Source organism: Petaurus breviceps, unplaced genomic scaffold, assembly GCF_028583685.1.
Source record: "Petaurus breviceps papuanus isolate PSGF00001 unplaced genomic scaffold, PetGlider_PUasm1.0 90681, whole genome shotgun sequence".
NCBI lineage: Eukaryota > Metazoa > Chordata > Mammalia > Diprotodontia > Petauridae > Petaurus > Petaurus breviceps.
Genome location: NW_027187307.1, coordinates 10,666,471 through 10,686,187, shown reverse-complemented (window position 1 = coordinate 10,686,187; position 19,717 = coordinate 10,666,471).

The following is a 19,717-nucleotide window of genomic DNA, read 5'->3' as shown; positions in this document are numbered from 1 at the left end:
GAGAAGAGTGGAGCAGGGGAAGAGCCAAGATGGCAGTGTAGAAGCAGGACAACTCTGATGAGATCCCCCATAACCACCTCAAATAGCTACAAAATCTAACTCTAAGAAAGAATTTTAGAGCTACAGAACCCACAAAGGGACAGAAAGAAACAAATCTCTTGTGGAAAGCAGGCCAGCAGGCAGACAGGAAGGATTCATCGCAGCATGCTGAGAGCTGAGCGCAGCCCCACTTGAGCCCATGGTTTTAGCCCCAGGGTGGCCCCGACCAGGGGCTGCAGCAGACTTCAGGAGAGTGGATCACCAGCAGCAGTGGCAGTTTCCAGAATTATCCATCCATAAATGCCAAAGAAAAAGTGAGAGGTCAGTGTAGAACTCTGTTGGAACTAGGGGGGGGGCAGGGAATGGAGGAGTGGGTCTACCCCCTGCCCCTGGCGCTTCCACATGGCTGCTTCAGAGCTCCTGGCCTGCAGATTGTAGGGGGGGGGCAAGCAACCATTCAGAGGGTAATAGCTCTTGCTTTAACCTGCCTGAATCTGGATCACAGTCTTGGGTGGTGGTACTGAGGTGTGTGACCAGTGAGCCAGCATTTGCGGGGGCTGCAGATATAGTGCCCTGCTAACAGCTCCAGCAGCAGTGAAAACCCCAGTGATTTGGGATAAAGCTCTCCTCTCTGGAAGCAGAATTCTACTGTGGCAAAGAGCTCAAAAGTCAAGTAATTGAGTAGCAACATAAGGAAGCAAAGCAAGCACAGCAATCCAACTTTAAATTCCTTTTTTGGGGACAAAAAGGATCAAAGCATGGAAAAGGAGGAAGACAAAAACATCAGAACTCCTGCACTAAAAGCTTCCAAGAAAAATATGAATTGGTTAAAGACCATGGAGAAGCTTGAGGAGGATTTTGAAAATCAAGTAAGGGAAGTGGAGGAAAAATTGGGAAGAGAAATGAGAATGATGCAAGAAAATCATGAAAAGAGAGTCAACAACATGACTGAAGAAAATAAAACCTTAAAAAATAAATTAACTCTAATGGGAAAAGAGGCCCAAAAAGCCAATGAGGAGAAGAATGCCTTAAAAAGCCAAATTTGCCAGATGGAAAAAGAATTTCAAAAGCCCACTCAAGAGAATAATTCCTTCAGAATTCGATTGGAGCAAATGGAAGCTAATGACTTTATGAGAAATCAAGATGCTATTAAACAGATCCAAACAAATGAAAGAATAGAAGGCAATGTGAAATATCTCATGGGAAAAAGCACTGACCTGGAAAATAGATCCAAGAGAGATAATTTAAAAATTATTGGACGACTTGGAAAGCCATGATCAAAAAAAGAACCTAGAAATCATCCTTCAAGAAATTCTCAAGGAAAATTACCCTGATATTTTAGAACCAGAGGGCAAAATAGAGGTTGAAAGAATCCACTGAACACCTCTTGAAAAAGATCCCCAAAAGAAATCTCCTAGGAATATTATAGCCAGGTTTTGGAGTTCCCAGAACAAGGAGAAAATATTACAAGTATCCAAGAAGAAACAATTTGAATATTGTGGAAACATAATCAAGATGCCACAGGATCTGGCAGTTTCTACATTAAGGGATTGAAGGAATTGGAATATGATATTCTGGAGGCAAAGGAGCTAGGATTAAAACTAAGAATTACCTACCCAGAAAAACTGAGTATCATGTTTCAGGGGAAAATACGGTCATTCAGTGAAAAAGAGGACTTTCAAGCATTCTTGATGAAAAAACCAGAGTTGAATAGAAAATTTGACATTCAAATATAAGAAGCAAGAAAAGCATGAGAAGGTAAATAAGGAAAAGAATTTATAAGGAACTTATGAAAGTTGAACTCTTTACATGCCTGCATGGAAAAATGACAATTGTAACTTATGAAACTTTTCTCAGTATGAGGATAGTCGAAGGGAATAAAAATGTGTGTATATATATGTATATATATGTTATATGTACACACATATGAGGGTATATGTGTGTATGAATACATATGTGTATATATATATGTGTACAGGTATACATAGACAGAGGGCACAGTATCAGTTGAATAGGAAGGGATGATATTTAAAAGATGAAACTGAGAGGTGAGAGAGGAATATAACGAGAGGAGATGGAGAGAGACAGAATGTGGTACATTATCTCATTTGGAGAGGCAAGGGAAAAGTGTTACAGTGGAGGGGAAGAACAGAAAGGCAAAATGGCATGGGTCAACCTTACTCTTGTTGAATTTGGCTTAGGGAGCGAATGACATACACACTAAATTGGGTATCTTGCCCTACAAGACAGTAGGGGGAAGGGGATGAGAGGGGGGTGATGGAGGGGAGGGAAGGTTGGGGAGATGGGTATTTAGAAGCACACACTTTTGAAAAGGGACAGGGTCAAAGTAGGGAATAGAAGAAGTGGAGGTCGGATAGGAGGGAGGGAAATATAGTCAGTCTTTCACAATATATCCACTATGGAAATGTTTTGTATAGCTATACATGTACAACCTATATTGAACTGTTTATCTTCTCAGTAAGGGCGGGTGGTGAGGGAGGAAAGGAAAGAATCTGGAATTCAAATTTGTAAAATCAAATGTTTAAAAAATATTACTATTTTTATTATCATTATTATTATTATTATATACATGCAACTAGGAAATAAGATATACAGGCACTTGGGTACGGAGATCCATCTTGCCCTACCAGAAAGTCAGAGGAGGAATACGGGAGGATATAGGAGAGAGTAGATTGGGGGAGGGGGAATACAGTGGGATTGCTGTTTTGGTGTGGTGGGTAGGAGAAAGATGGGGAGAAAATTTGTAATTCAAAATCTTGTGGAAATGAATGACATAAACTAAAAATAAACATAAAAAATTTTAATTTAAAAAAATAAAATAAAATCCTTCTTGAGCTCTTCCTAGAGGGATTTTGGGGCTTGAGACTAGTTCATGCTCCCCTTTTAGTTTTAAGATGAGGGTAAAATGACAATGTTGTCCTCTCCTGAATTTGTGTTTTGCTCTTCCCTGTTCCCACAGTTAGAATCTATGGTCATTGTCCATTTCTGTGTTTTGCTCATGGTGTTTTCCTAATTCCAGGTTTTTAGAGTTGAGCTCTCCTGCTGGAGCACAGGGAGCTCTGACCGAAGCTTCTTGTGCTAGGGGCCAGGGACTTGGTCCCTGGCTTTATGTGCTGGGGCCTCAGGTACTGGAAGCTGGAGGCTGTATGGGTCTGGCAGCTTACTGGTGGTGAGCTGGGGTCAGAAATACTGGAGCTCTAGGGGTTAGGGTGGGGAGTCTGGCCCCTGGGGGACACCTGCTCACTTGCCTGGGCCTTGCACTCAAATGTTTGGCTTTTGCTCACCCAAGCCTTGCACTTGAATGTTTGACTGCTGGAGGAGCTGTGGGTCCTGAAGCTGTGCTTCCTGGAGTTGTGCTGAAGCATGGGAAAGTTTGGCTTCTAAAGAATGGCACTGCATGTGGTGGTTTTCCTAAGCTGGTGTCAGTTCCCCTGCCTGTACTGGGGGAGTGGGGTAGGTTCTGGTGTTGACACTTGCCTGCTCTACCACCCTGAGGCTCAGGATCTTCCCCTGGTTTTCTGAGGTACGACTTGTTGCTGGCTTACTGGGACACCTCCCACCCTGTACTGCTCTCCCCACTGAGTGAGCGGGCCTTTCCTGTTAATCCCCTAAGCTTCCTGGGCTACAAGACTGAGGCACCCCATCTTTGTGCTAGCTCAGCTGCTCCAGGGTTTTTCCTGGGACAATATTTTCTGGACTTTCAGAGATCAATAAGGGAGGATGAAAGCAACTTGCTTCTTGCTTTGCCATTTTGGCTCCTAGAAGTGGAACCACATCAGATAAATTTAAAGTTCAATTAATTCTCAGGTTAAGTAAAATTATTTGGAATAGACAGGGGTCCTAACAAACTCTATTTATGAAATAAATATGGTGCCAATACTTAAACTAGAAAGAACAAAAACAAAGAACATTATGTAACAATTTTACTAATTAATAGTGATGCAAAAACTATACATAAAATACTAGATAGGAGACTACAGCAATCTATTACAAAGGTCATGCACTATAACTAGGTGAGATGTATACCAGGAATATAAGACTGGTTTAATAAGGACAAGTTAACATGATTAATTCTATGAATGACCAAAAGAATTCTTCATAAATGCAGAAAAAAATTTGCTGTTGACAAAATGGAACATGAAAACACTTGAAAGCATAAGTGTATAAATGTTTTTTTTCTTTAAAATATACCTCTACTTAAAACATCAGCAAGCATTATTTGCAATGGGGATGAACTAGCTTTCTTAATAAGATCAGGGTGAAGCTAGGATGCCCCTTATCACCACTATTCTTCAACATTTTACTAGAATTGTTGTCTATATTAATAAGAGAAGGGGAAAAAAATGTAAGAAGAAAAAATTTGAAAGAATTAGAATAGGTAATGAAGTAAAGATCTTTTTGAGGATGTGATAAACTCTAATAAATCAACTAAAATAGTTGAAATTATTATTTCTGCAAAACAGCAAGACATAAAATAAAACAGCAAATCAACATTTCTATGTATTATCAACAAATCCCTGTAAGAAAATTGTCTATGGGAAGATTTGTGGAAATATACCTGGTACATTAGCTTAGACAATCATAAGAACTATGTGAGCATAATTATAAAACTCTTTAAGAATAGCCAGATTTAAATAAATGGAGAATACTGTTTATGGGTAGATTAGGTCTATATAACTTCAATTCTACCTGGTCTCTTATTCAGTGCCATTCCAATTAAACTACAAAAGATTATTTTGAACTAGAAAAAAATAAAATTCATTGGGAAGAACAAAAGGTCAAGCATTTAAAAGGGATTAATGAAAAAATGTAAAAGGAAGGTCTAGCAGGTACTATATTATAAAATAGTAATTATCAAAGTCATTTAGTAGTTGGCTAAAAAACAGAATGGTAGATCAGTGAAGTAGAGTAGGTATATAATGCATAATAGTAAATTACTATAGTAACCTTCTATCTGATAAATGCCCAGATTTAAGCTTTTGGGATAATAACTCACTATTTGGTAAGAACCAGGTATAGCAGAAACTAGATGTAGATACAATTTACAAAAATAAGGTCAAAATGGATATATGACTTAGATATAAAGGGAGATATAAGTAAATTGTAGTAGCGTGGAACATATCACCTATCAGATTTGTAGATAAGAAAAGAATTCATGAATAAACAACATTATATGATGTGAAAAAAAATTGTGAGCCAGTAAGAAATCTGGCATAGGGCTAATAAAATATAAACACTTATAGTCACTTCTTATTCCTGATGCTGCTAAATGGGAACTCACAGCTTAACATAATAGGCAATTTAGCATATAAATGTGCCCCATAAAAGCAAGATGTTGGCAGCACTGAACAATAAATGTTAACCTTGGGGCAAGCTGTTACTGAGGTGTTAAAGGCTCCTGCAATTTTAATGAGCTTGTTTGTACATAAGAATCATCTATACTAAGTATCAAGAGGTAATCTGCCACCTCCAGAACTCTTATAACCACCTCTAGAAAGTTGAACCTTTGATGCCTGGCTTACGAAATTCTCTGGGCTACTAGGTGGCACAGTGAATAGAGAACTGGCCCTGGAGTCAGGAGGACCTGAGTTCAAATCCGGCCTCAGACACTTGGGCAAGTTGCATAACCCCAATTGCCCTGCCTTCCCCCCTCCAAAAAAGAAAAAAAATGCAAGAAATTCTCCTGGTTGAGGTTCAAAAGGATGATAGATTTGGAGCTATAAGGAAACTTATCGATTATATAGCCAACTCCCTATTTTTAAAGAGTTGGAAACTGAGGCCCAGAGGAGTTAAGTGATTTGCCTCAGGTCACATAGATATTAAGTCGCAAAATCAAGATTTTGGCAAAACCAGTTCCTCTGACTCTGAATCTATTGCACATTTTTAAGGTAATTTTTATTACTTTCCTATTTCTCTTGTCATCTGTGCTGAGAACTCCATAAATGCATTGTGATTTCTTCCACAGCACAGAAAAAAAAAGGAAAATTTTATGACCTGAACTGGGCTGTGCACTTTTAACAAAAGCATAACAAAGCACATTTATGACCTAATCATACAAGGATGATTTTATTTGACTCTTTTTCATTTTTCTGACCAGTTTTATTTTACAGTCACCTCTCTCAGATATCTCCACGGGTTGTTCTAATCTCAAAGGGATGTAATATCATCTCGTCTTCTATCCAATTACCAGGAGACTCAATGAAAAGACAAACTAAATTTAAAACATATTAATTCATATTTGCCAAGAAGACATGTGGACAACCCCTCTAAGAATTCAGGAAATCATCATACTGAAAGAAAAAAAACAACGAAGTCAGAAACAAAAACAAAAACTCTTTAGAAATCAAGCTGGATTAAAATCCATCTACATAATGCAAACAAGGCCTGAATCCCCTGGGGTTGACTCCTACTTATACCTATTCCATTAAGAACTACTTACACTTGTTTCATTTTTGTCTTGGTATTCCTAGAGCCTAATACTTAGCATATAGTGGTCACTTAATAAATGTTTGCCTGTTTAATTGAAAAAAAAGAACTAATTACACTCTAGTAAATTTGATTCAAGTTGATACTATAACTCCATAACGACCTAAACTCTCCATAGACCCTGAATCTCTCTTTATCACTTTTCAGTTCATTGCAGCTATATTCTTATGAAGAACATATTCTAAATCGTTGATGGATGAGTTTTCAATTTTATTTTCCTTAAGGGAACTTTTTTCAATTATTTTTCACTAGCTCTTTTATGATCTGTGTTCTCTATGGAAGTGTCTGAAAATGGGAAAAAAAAGTCTGTTAAAGGCTCTTCTTCATGTTATCTTCAAGTAGATATTAAATCATCTTTTCAGGTTACAGAATTGGGAGATATCTTTGCCCATAACTAAATATCCTCATAATTTAAATGCTGATGAGTTCTCATGAATCAATATTTCTGACACTTTCACTTGATTAGAAAAATATATTTGGATTCTTGATTTTTTTTTGTTTCTCAGCACTGTCTCTGTTTTCTATTGTGGTAGCTGGCAACACCACCTATGTTGCTTAAATTGGCATAGAGTCTAAATGAAATGCTTAAATCCTAACAAAATAGTTTTATTAGACCCACATCAATGTAAACAGATTCAGCTTTCTACAATAAGCTTGTAACAAAATCAATGAAATCATATTGGGCAACCCTGAGAAAACCTTGAGAACCACAGAAAAAGTTCACAGGACTGATTTAATTGTCAGCTGCCGACACTTTGATCAGCTAGACCAGACCTATTTCTTAGTGATTCTATTCAGCAGCCTAATTAAGCAGATCAGCACCTGAGGAACAGCGGAAAATCGAAGCTTAAAGTAAAAGAAAAACAGGATTCACCAAAAAGCCCAACTTAATAGATCTTGAATTGGCTACAAAGATATACATCACGCCTATGCTCTGTGCTGTTCCCAGTCTAGTGTGCATGCTCAATTACAGGGTCTCAAAGTTGTAAGACATCTCAGAAGCAATCAAAACAAATCTATACCTGAAGAGCTCTATCTATAACACAGCCGCACAAGCAGTCAGTCATTCCTTCTCAGCTTGAAGATGTTCAACAAATGTAAACCTACCACTTTTTGAAGCATCTTATGTCACTTTTGGATGAACTTAATTATTAGGTGGGATTTCTTTATTTCAAGACTAAAGTTTCTTCTTCTGCAAAGTCTACCCATGGCTCCTGGTTCTGCCTTTTGTGACTGAGAAACACAAGTCTAAACACTATTCCACAAGACACCCTTAAAAAACCTGAAGACAGCTATCATGCCTGACCCTCCAGTCAAGTTGTATTCCACAGGTTAAACATCTCAAGCTGCTTTGATCGATTCTCACATGGCATGTTCTCGAGACCCTTTTTAGTCCTTACTAAAAGATGATACCCAGAACCAAATACAATGCTCCAGAAATGGTTAGCCTTTTGTTCAGAAACTTGAAACACAGAACTAAAAAGGACCACCATGATGATTTCTGGGGAGATCTCAAAATATAAGCATGAAGCATAAAACAATATGGTGGTGATATCCTGGAATGATGCTACAATATTTCAATTAGATAACAAGCCCCTTAACAGCAAGAACTGTCTTTTGCCTCTTTTTGTATCCCCAGTGCTTAATACAGCGCCTGCCACATAGCAGGCACTTAATAAACGTTTAATGATTGATTAGCTACCTTTAAAATTAATTTTAAAGGGGTGGAGCTAAGATGGCGTCATAGAAGCAGGAAAATTCCATGCACTCCCCCCATAACCACCTCAAATATCTATAAAATATGACTCTAAACAAATTTTTGAGCTACAGAACCTACAAAGTGACAAAGAGAAACAAACCTCCCACTGAAGGCAGACTGGCAGGTTGGGTTCATCTCAGCATGCTGGGAGCACAACCCAGCCCCATGTGAACCCACAGTTTTACCTCCAGGGTGGCCCTGACCAGCCACTGGCTGGAGGGACTTCAGGAGAGTGGTTCACCAGCAGCTGTGGCAGTTTCCATAATTATCAACCCATAAATGCCAAAGATAAAGTGGGAGGTCAGTGTGGACATTGGGAACAGGGGGTTTGGGAGCGCAGTCTGGCCTCTGCCCCCAGGGGGAGAAGCAGCTGAGGTGCCAAAACCACCACCATGTGGCTGCTTCAGAGCTCTTGGTCTTGAGATTGTAGGGGGACCAAGCACCAGTCTGAGGGGTAATCACTCTTATGTTAACCTGCTTGGATCTGGATTGCAGTGTAGAGTGGAGGTCCTGGGGTGTGGGACCAGGTGTCAGAGCCTGTGGAGGCTTTAGAGAGGGCATTCAACTAATAGCTCCAGCAGCTGTGGAAACCCCAGTAATTTGGGATAGAGCTCTCCTCTCTGGAAGCAGAGTTCTACTGTGGCAAATGCTCAAAAGTCAAGTAATTGAGTGGCAATATGAGCAAACAAAGGAATCAAAGCAAGAACAGCAGTCAAACTTTAGATTCCTATTTTGGGGACAAAGAGGATCAAAGGATGGAACAGGAGGAAGACAAAAAAGTCAGAAATCCTGCACCAAACGCTTCCAAGAAAAATATGTCCTTGTTACGGACCATAGAGGAGCTTAAGAAGGATTTTGAAAACCAAATAAGAGAAGTGGAAGAAAAATTGGGAAGAAAAATTAGGATGATGAAATAAAATCATGAAAAGAGAGTCAACAACCTGACTAAAGAAAATAAAACCTTAAAAAATAGACTAACTCAAATGGCAACGAGGCTCAAAAAGCCAATGAGAAGAAGAATGCCTTAAAAAGCTGACTTTGCCAGATGGAAAAAGAATTTCAAAGAGAATAATTCCTTCAGAATTAGATTGAAGCAAATGGAAGCTAATGACTTTGTGAGAAATCAAGATATTATTAAATAGATTCAAACAAATGAAAAAATAGAGAGCAATGTGAAATACCTCACTGGAAAATAACTGACCTAGAAAATAGATTCAGGAGAGGTAATTTAAAAATTATTGGACTACCTGAAAACCATGATCAAAAAAGAACCTAGAAATCATCCTTCAAGAAATTCTTGAGGAAAATTACCCTTATGTTTTACAACCAGAGAGCAAAATAGAGGTCGAAAGAATCCACTGATCACCTCTTCAAAAAGATCCCCAAAAGAAAACTCCTAGGAATATTATAGCCAGGTTTTGGAGTTCCCAGGTCAAGGAGAAAATATTACAAGGAGCCAAGAAGAAACAATTAGAATATTGTGGAAACACAATCAGGATAACACAGGATCTGCCAACTTCTACACTGAGGGATCAAAGGGCTTATAATATGATATTCTGGAGGTCAAAGGAGCTGGGATTAAAACCAAGAATCACCTACCCAGCAAACCTGAGTATCATGTTTTAGGGAAAAATATAGTCATTCAATGGAATAGAAGACTTTCAAGCATTCATGAGGAAAAAATAGAATTGAATAGAAAACTGGACATTCAGATACAAGAAGCAAGAGAAACATGAGAAGGTAAACATGGTAAAGAAATCATAAGCAACTTATCAAAGACAAACTATTTACATTCCTGCATGGAAAAAACGATAATTGTAACTTATGGAACTTTTCTCAGTATGAGAATAGTTGAAGGGGATATAAATGTATATGTATATATATATGTATGTATACATACATATATGTCTATATAGGAGAGTATGTGGCATATGAATACATATGTAAGTATGTGTATATATGTGTACAGCTATACATAGACAGAGGGCACAGTATCAATTGAATAGGAAGGGATGATACTTAAAAGGTGAAATTGAGCGGTGGTAGAGGAATATAATGAGAGGAGATGGGGGAAACAGAATGGGGTAAATTATCTTATATAGAAGAGGCAAGGGTAAACTGTTACAATGGAGGGGAAGAACAGGAAGGCAAAAGGGAATGGGTCAACCTTACTCTCATTGAATTTGGCTTAGGGAGGGAATGACATACCCACTAAATAGGGTATCTCACCATACAGAATAGTAGGGGGGAAGGGGATGAGAGGGTGGATGATAGTGGGGAAGGCAGGTTAAGGTGGAGGGTAGTTGGAAACACACACTTTTTTAAAGGGATTGGGTCAAAGTAGAGAATAGAACAAGTGGGGGTTGGGATAGGATGGAGGGAAATATAGTCAGTCTTCCACAATATATCTACTATGGGAATGTTTTGCATAGCTGCACATGTATGACCTATATTGAATTGCTTATCTTCCTAGTTAGGGTGGGTGACAATGGAGGAAGGGAAAGAATCTGGAATTCAAGGTTGTAAAATCAAATGTTTAAAATATATTATTATTATTTTACATGTAACTGGGAAAAAGATATATAGACACTGGGGTAGGAGATCCATCTTGCCCTACCAGAAAGTTGGAGGGGTGATGAGGGAGGATATAGGAGAGAGCAGATTGGGGGAGGGGGTATACAGTGGGATTGCTGTTTTGGGGTGGGGGGTAGGGGAAAGACAGGGAGAAAATTTGTAACTCAAAATCTTGTGGAAATGAATGATGTAAACCAAAAGTAAACATAAAATTTAATTTAAAAAAGGAAAGGAAAACAGAAGTGGAATACCACCACGAATAACAACAAAAACAAAATGAAAAAATTAAAAAGTTTTTTAATTAATTTAAAAAACTATTACTACAACTTATGATCCCTATATTCATCTTTATGACACCTGTCCCTCCAGTGAAGCCTTACTTTTATGCTCTTCTCTGAATAAATGTTATCCTTGGTTCCCAAAGATTAAGGTAATCAGACTACAAATTAGAACACTGAGTGTGGGCCTGGCAATCGACTGCATGACTTTACTCTAAAGACTAGACACTTAAGTACCGAGAATTTCATCACTAGTTGAGTCACAGGGTGATGAATTATACACCCTCAGCAACTCACTGTCCATTAAGTCAAAAAGGAGTTATAATTTGTTTTGGACTCAAGAATCACAGGTTATTCAAATACGATGTCTGTCCCTCTCACATTCTTTTCATCTTCTGGTGTTTACTGAAATTTAGCTTGCAGTAGACACCACATCACTTGGCATTCTCTCCAAGGCTGGATACCCCTCTTTCATACTCACAGAGGTACAGAAGAAGAGGTGGCATGTTTCTTTCTCACATCATCATTTTAAAAAAGATACTTCTATTTCTTCGAAGTTCTTTCAATCCTGTATATATCCTTGTTGCTATCATCTATGGCCTTTCCCCAAAGCACATGGCCCACAATTTTCACTTCAATCCTTGCCCCTTTTGAACAAACACCATGAAATCCAAGTTTCTCAACTTCCTCAACTCCCATAACCTCTGTCTTTAGTGTACCATAATCATGAACAAGGTAATCAGACTACAGATTTAGATTTACCTCAACCATAATTAATCTGCTCCATGTGCTGGAATTCCTAATCTTACTGTGAAGTAAGGTAAAGATAAGGTAAAATGACTATAGCATGGAACTGTCAAGATGGGTAAGCTTAAGAAATGTGATGAAGTCCCTGTTAAAATTTTAAAATAACCTAGTACCTTCCATTCTTCTTTATATTTCAGTAGAAGGTGCTTTGGAAGTATCAAGGTGTTTTAACTGGCAACATAGCATTACAAAGATTCTGCCCACTTTGCATACATCTTTAAATACAGAAGTGTATGTAGGTAAAAACCATACTAAGACTAACCCTGGAATGTGTCAACTATTTTTCAATGAAAATTCATATACCATATCAAGGAAATTCATACACCATGTCGTGAAATATATCTTACTGTACATGCTAAAATAGATAAATCATTTATAGTGAAAAATAATTACATACGGGAAAAAATGAATCACATTCTGAATCTGATATATTAGCTACTGATTTAGATATATCACCTTCTGTATCATGTACATCACACAATGAATAAAGTATATCACTTGCTGAATGAGATGCATTACTTGCTGAATCAGACAGATCACTTCTTGAACTAGAAACATCACCTGCTGAATTAGATATATCAGCTGCTGAATCGAATACATTATACATGAAATCCAAGTTGCTACCCACTGATTTGAGAATATTACAAAGAATTTCACCAGCTTGCATACATCTTTAAATGTGCTAGTATAGGTATTACATCAGTAGCATATTTTACTATTTGGGGGCACACTCAAAGACCAACTTCTCTTCTTGTGCTATGACTTTCAACATTAGATCAATTTTCTGCCACTAGGCCACTGGTTACAATGAGAAAACATATGTGTGTGTGGAGAGAGAGAGGCAAATACAAAGAGATAGACGTATATATTTACATACATGTGGCATGTGCGTATACATGTAAACATGTGTGCGTGCATAAGTATGCTGATACACATACCTATGTGTGTACATACGAGAAATGTGTATTTTCCTTTAAGGATTATGATCCATGCTTTATGAAGGCAATAAACAATCCTCTCTTTTCCTTCAACAGTCATGCATTCTGTAATTGCTTATAAAATATATAGGGCCATTAGACATGTATGAGAACGAATACAACAGAGACATGGTGACTACAGAATATTACTTGGGATTAGCACTGTGGAACCTGAAGAGATAAAGTTTCCTTAGTTTTACTATACAATTTGTTCCTATTTTAAAATCATATCTAAGCTGTATTGAGTGAACTAGAGATCTGGCAAATTATCTAGTTCAAAGGATCCACCTCAACAATTAAAATTACTTAAAAAGCAATGCGAAGGGGCGTCAACAGGCTGCAAGACATTACTAATTATGAATTGCATGTACATTATGACTCAATTAAAATACTTCATCCAAGGACACATATGAACCAAAAGGGTACAGGCTAGTTATGTAGCTAGAGCAAGAAATAACAGATGGACAAGTCAAGTCTTACAATGTTACCCACAAAATAGTAAGGAACCTAGAGGAAGGCCTTCCATATGTTGGGTAAGTGCTCTTCTGAGAATTTATGGAGGGATATGAACAGGAATCACATAGGATACAAAGGCATACACTGCATCAGTGAAGGGAGTACTCTACATTAATGGGATCATAGATCTATTTAAGCATCAAAGTGTGCATAATAATACTTTTCAAAATACGATATATGAGGATCAGATGAGATAATGATTATAAAGTACTGTATAAATGGTAGCTACTATTACTATTAATATGAACCCCAATAATATTCTACCAACAGTGACTATATTGACCTTACTAAAATATTAGAATTTGATTTGTGTTTATATGACTATCGAAATCACAACTGTGGGTTTTCTTTCCAAAAAGACCTATTTTTCATTCATCACATTTTTTTTAATATCATGGATAATGGCTTCGTAACATTTATTTGTAGTATGCTTAGAAACATCCCTTTTTTGCTAAGAAATATTAAATGAGCTTCATATGAAAAAAGAATTTTAGTAAAAGAGAAAAATGTGAATAGGATATGAGCTTAATCTTTTCAAATCAATTCAACAAGTATTTTAATCTGACTTTCACTTATAAAATAGTTTAACACTCAAATTCACTTATAAAATAGCTTAGAGTTTCCAAAATATTTTCATAGACATTATTTCATATTGTCTTCAGAGCTTTGCTATGAGATAAGTAGTGTGGTTAGCCCAATTTCATACACAAAAATAAAATTGAAACAAAGAACTGACTTGAAGAGGTCACACAGTAAAGTGATGCCAGTGAGGCAGAGATGAAGAAACTTGCTCGTAAGAAATTACAGAGGTCAGAATCAATAATAGACTTTGATTTCCCTTGGAGATTACAATAAGAAACTAGAGAATCTAAAGAAAAAGTAATTTTGAAAATAGGTTTTGGAGCTCAACTAAATCCTATTTCCTACTTAATACTAAGAGTAGCATTTCATAAACATAATTCAGGAAATTAGATTTAATCCTCTAAGATCAGTTAAAATTACAAAAAATATATTTACATTGGCATATTAAAATGATTTTATAATGTTGTAATAGTAATGAAATTTGAAGATCCCTTTGTATTGCTAAGCTAAGATGTTTTTAGCACATTTTCAAACTAAGCCTCTGTTAAAGAAACAGAAGGTATGAACCCCTGTTGCTGATGTAACAGAAAGGGTCTGAACAGGGAAGAGCTATACCATACTTAAGGAAGAGCACAAGCTGGACAGTCAGAATTTCCTGGGATAAGCATTGTGGAGGCAGGGCAGCTGCTGATGGACTGAAGACTGAACTGAGAATTGAGAAGAACTGAGAAGAGAAATGAGAATTGAGAATGAGACAGAATTTCTTGGAGTAAGCCACGTGGAGGCTGGATAAAGTGATTTTGATTTTGAGAATGGAGCTTATGATGCTGAAGACTTCTGAGGGCCAGCTGGAGCTGCTGAGGATTTCTGAGAGCCAGCCAGAGCTATAGAAGACTGAGGAAGCACCTATGTTCCAGGCACTATGCTAATGGAGGATATAACAAGCAAACACATACATACAGACAAACTATATACAATAGAAATAGAAAATAATTAAAAGAGAAGACACTAGAATTAGGAGAAGTTGAGAAAGGCTTGCTGTATAAGGTAAGATTTTATTCAGGACTTAACGGAAATCAGGAAAGTCAGCAGTTGCTAAGGGAGAGGAAGAGCATTCCAGGCATGGAGGACACACATGCACACAAACATATGTCTATATTTTGGAGTTATTTTCTTAGAGATAATAAAATGAACACATGAGACAAATGAGATCACTAAAGTAGAGAGTATAATTAGAAAAGATTGTCCATGACAAGCCTTGAAGATAGTTGTGAGATATTGATATAGATCTAAAAAAGGAGACTTTAAAGTAATGGTCAGACAATTAGAAAGGTCCCCAGGAGAAAGCAGGGTCATAAGCATCTGGTGGAAAAAGGGAGGGCTGACCAAAATGTTAAAATCTACCAAAATATCAATAAAATGGAGGACTGAGAGAAGGCCATTCAACTGAACAATTAAGAGAATCCTGATAATGTGCTTCTATTTGAAAAAGACTAACCTAAATGTATCAATGTTTGATATTTAGGAGAGAAGACCTATCCCCCTTCAGGCATATTGGGAAGTAGCATGGAACAAAGGAAAGAGTAGTCACTGGATTCAGATCCAGAGTACCTGGGTTCTAATACCAACTCCGACACTTAATATCTGTGTGATCTTGGGCAAAGGATTTAACCTTCTCCAACCTAAGTTTCCTCCTCTTTAACACAAGGGGTTGGACTAGATATGAGTTCTAAATATATTATCTTAAGAATACCCTTCTGTCTTTGAGAACATCTGTGGCTCTGTCTGTTTAAATATCTTTTTTTCATCAGTAAAAAACTTTATTCTTAATGCCTAGTTGTAAATCACTTATATTAGTAATTATGCTATTTATTTAGTAAGACTCTCATTTTTCCTTAATGTTTTTCTTCTAGGCTGAAAATCTATTGCTAGATGCAGATATGAACATTAAAATAGCAGATTTTGGTTTTAGTAATGAATTTACTGTTGGAAATAAACTGGACACATTTTGTAGCACTCCCTCACATGCAGCTGCAGAACTCTTCCAGGGCAAAAAATGCGATGGACCAGAAGTGGATGTTTGGAGTCTAGGTATTATTCTTTACACTCTTATTAGTGGGTTCCCTTCCTTTTGATGGACAGAACGTTTGTAGTGAAAGGACTACTGCAGATAGACATTCAGTGATTCAGAATGGCAAAGAAAACAGGTATGAAGCTTACACTATCAGCAAAGAAATGTGAATGCCTCATATTTTTTTCCTCTCACCTTGTCCTTTGCATCTGTGTTGATAAATCTGGAAATGGCCACAGCTGCTGCTGATCTGGAGTCCCTCTGGCCAAGGCTGGTCAGGCCTGCCCTGGGGCTAAAGCCTCGGGGTGGGGCTGGGCTCGGCTCCCAGAGCGCTGTGCTGGATTCCTGCTGGCCTGCCGGGCTGTCCTCAGCGGGAGGTTAGCTTCTCTGTGTCATTTTGTGGGTTCTGCAGCTCCAAAGTTTGTTTAGAGTCCCCTTTTTACATGGATTGGGGAAGGTGGAAACCAGAGCTGCTCAGAGGTCATGCTTCTACTCCGCCATCTTGACTCCGCCCCTGTCTCTTTAAATATCAAGCAATTGTTATTTAAAACTATTCAGATCATATATTAATATCTCATATTATACAGTACCTCAAAATTTATAGGGATTTTGTTATAACAATCCTTTAAGGCAGATAATCTTACTATGATTATCATCATCATTATTACCAGTTAATAGTGAAACTTAGATTCAAATAAATGCCTTGCCAATGATCATGCAATAAGAAAATTTCACAGGTGGGACAATTTACTATATGTTCTTTCTATTTTCATATGATCTCTTATATTCATCTTCTCTCTACTCAGAGGGCTAGCACCATAGTTCAGACTTTCATATACATACATACATACATATATATATATATATATATATATATATATACGTATGTATGTATGTATCACCTACTGTGTTACAGGATCTGTGCTGAGTTCTGGGGATACAAAGACAGTCATTAAATAGTCCCTGCTCACAAGGAGCTCATGTTCAACCAGCCATAAATTAACATAAAATAAACTGGATAAATTGGAAGTAATCTCAGAGAACCAGCACAAAGATTAAGGAGCAGTGGGAAAACCTTCTTGGAGAATATGGGGCATTAGGTGAGACTTGAAGAATGCCAGGGACACAAGGGAGCAGAGATGAGGAGTGAGTGATACGTGGGCACGGTGCACAGACAGTGAAAACACCTGGAAGGGAGAGATGGAGTATCTTGCTTGAAGAATAGCGAGTAGCTCAAAGTCACTAGATCACAGGTTATTTAGACAAGAGATAGTTTTAAGAAGACTGGAAAGTTATGGAAAGGCCAGCTTTTGAAGGATTTTAAAGCCCAATAAAATATCTTTTAATATATTTGATTGTAGAGGTTATAGAGAGCCACTGTGGTTTATTGAAAAGCAGAGTGACATGGTAAGACCTGCATTTTAGGAAAACTGATTGGATAGCTGAGTCGATGATAAATTTGGGTGGGGAAAAACTGGAAGCAGGGAGACCAACCAGCAGACTATTCCTGGAATCAGGGAATGAGGTGATATGGTCCTGCACCAGGGTGATGGCAGTGTCAGAAGAGAAGCGGCAAACATAATTGACAGGCCTTAGCAACAGATATGAAGAGGGTGAGAGAGTGTGTGAGGAGCTGAGGGGGAAGTCTAGGTTGGGAGCCTAGTAATGGCTCCCTAGTAATGGTAATATACTCAAAAGCAATAGGAAAATTTGGAAGGTGAGGAGAGTGTAGAAATGATAATGTGTTCATTATCCATATACTAAATTTAAGATGGCTATGAGGGATGTCCAATATACAGTTGAAGATGTGAGATTAGAGATCTAGAGAGAGGTCAGCGCTATATAAATGAATGTGAGAATCATATTCATGGAAATAATTCGGTCTATGGCAGTTTATGAGATCACCAAGTTAAAAGTGTAGAGTAAGAAGAGAAGAGAGCCCAAGACAGTAAACAAGTAAAATAGTATACAGGGAGAAGAAAAGAAATATGTTTAATTATACTGTATGCAATTATTTATGTATATGTTGTCTCCCTGATAGAAACTAAGTTCCTTGGGGGCAGGACTTGTTTAATATTTGTATTCTTACACCCTAATTTGGACAGTAGCCTTTTACATTCTTCACTGCCAAAAAAAATCCAAAGAGGTGATATTAGCACAAAGAAAAGTTTCAATATATTAATATACCACAGATTTTCACATTAATTTATTAGGTAGTTTTGCTGTACATCTCTCTAGAACTATATCATTAAGTTTTAGGTGGCTCACAATGGGGTTGTAAACAGATATGTCACTGAAATCTCCTTCCCCAGTAGCTGTGAATACACAAGTTCCGCTATATAAACATTTCTGGAACAACTATAAATAAATATATTTTCAGAGATATTGATAATTAAGCATTTGATGAACCATAAATATTTGAGACAACAGTATTTTTTATTGTCATAGGAAAAAAACTGAAATGGAGAAGTATTCAAGTCAGCTGTGCTTGTCTGCTGCACAGAACAAAAGATCTGAGAGTTCAAGTTACAGACAAGACATATTAAAAATGCAAATCTAGTCATGAAGATTTTAGAAGCTTTTATATTGACCACTTCTTGAAAACTAAATGTATAACTGGTAAGAGACAGTGAAGCTAAATGTAAAACCAAGGAACCGGAAAGTTATTGCCAAGAACTAGAATCAGCTACAATTAATTTTACTGGCAGACTATTTACAACCAAAATGAAGATGACCTGGAAAAGCACTCAGGGCAATTTCACATGCATAGTACGATTAGTCGAATAAGATGGAAAGCTTCACTGAGTCCAGCTGGATTTACTTCCTTGGTGCTGAGAGCTTTATGATTCCCTGAGTTAGTGAGCATTGCCAGTGACCATTCTATATTAATTAATATACTGTCTCAGTTAGGACCATTTCAAGCTGCTCCAATTAGTAAGGTGCAAAAATGAACTTCTCCATTTTATTACTTAGGCTTTATAAACAAATGTACCAGGCATGGCTGAGGTAGCAAAGGGCTACATTTTCCAGAATACCTGAGCCTTGAACACAACTGCTCATTAGAAGAGAACAAGACTGTGTATTCCCATTAGACAGAAGATTATTAAGGAAACTTCTAAGAAAACAGAGGAGAAATGAGCATTGCTTCTGTGTTTGTTTTCTCATGGGGAAATGGAGGCTATTAAGAATTAACAGTGGCCAAAGAACCCAGTCAGTGCTAGACCATATCCTTTCCTGACATCAAACTTAAATGTTGTTAACTTATGAAGTTAATTTGTGGGAAGGTGGCAGAGTGTTATGAGCTAGAGGAGCATAGATCCACCACAAACAACCCATCAAATCTCCATGAATGCACCATAAGGAACAATAATAAAGTCCAAGAGAAAGAACTATAAGAGACTCCACCCAGCCAATACTGCACAACAAAACAAACAAACCTGCCAGAATCCTGCAGCTGGCAGGAATGGAGACAAACCCAAGAAGAGAGGAGCCAAAAAACGGGCCAGGAGACAGGGCCAGACCAGTGCCCAGGTAGTTCAATACATAGATAAACTACCAGAGGCTTAGTGGGAAACAGGACCTAATGTTCACTACTCAGCCAACAGAT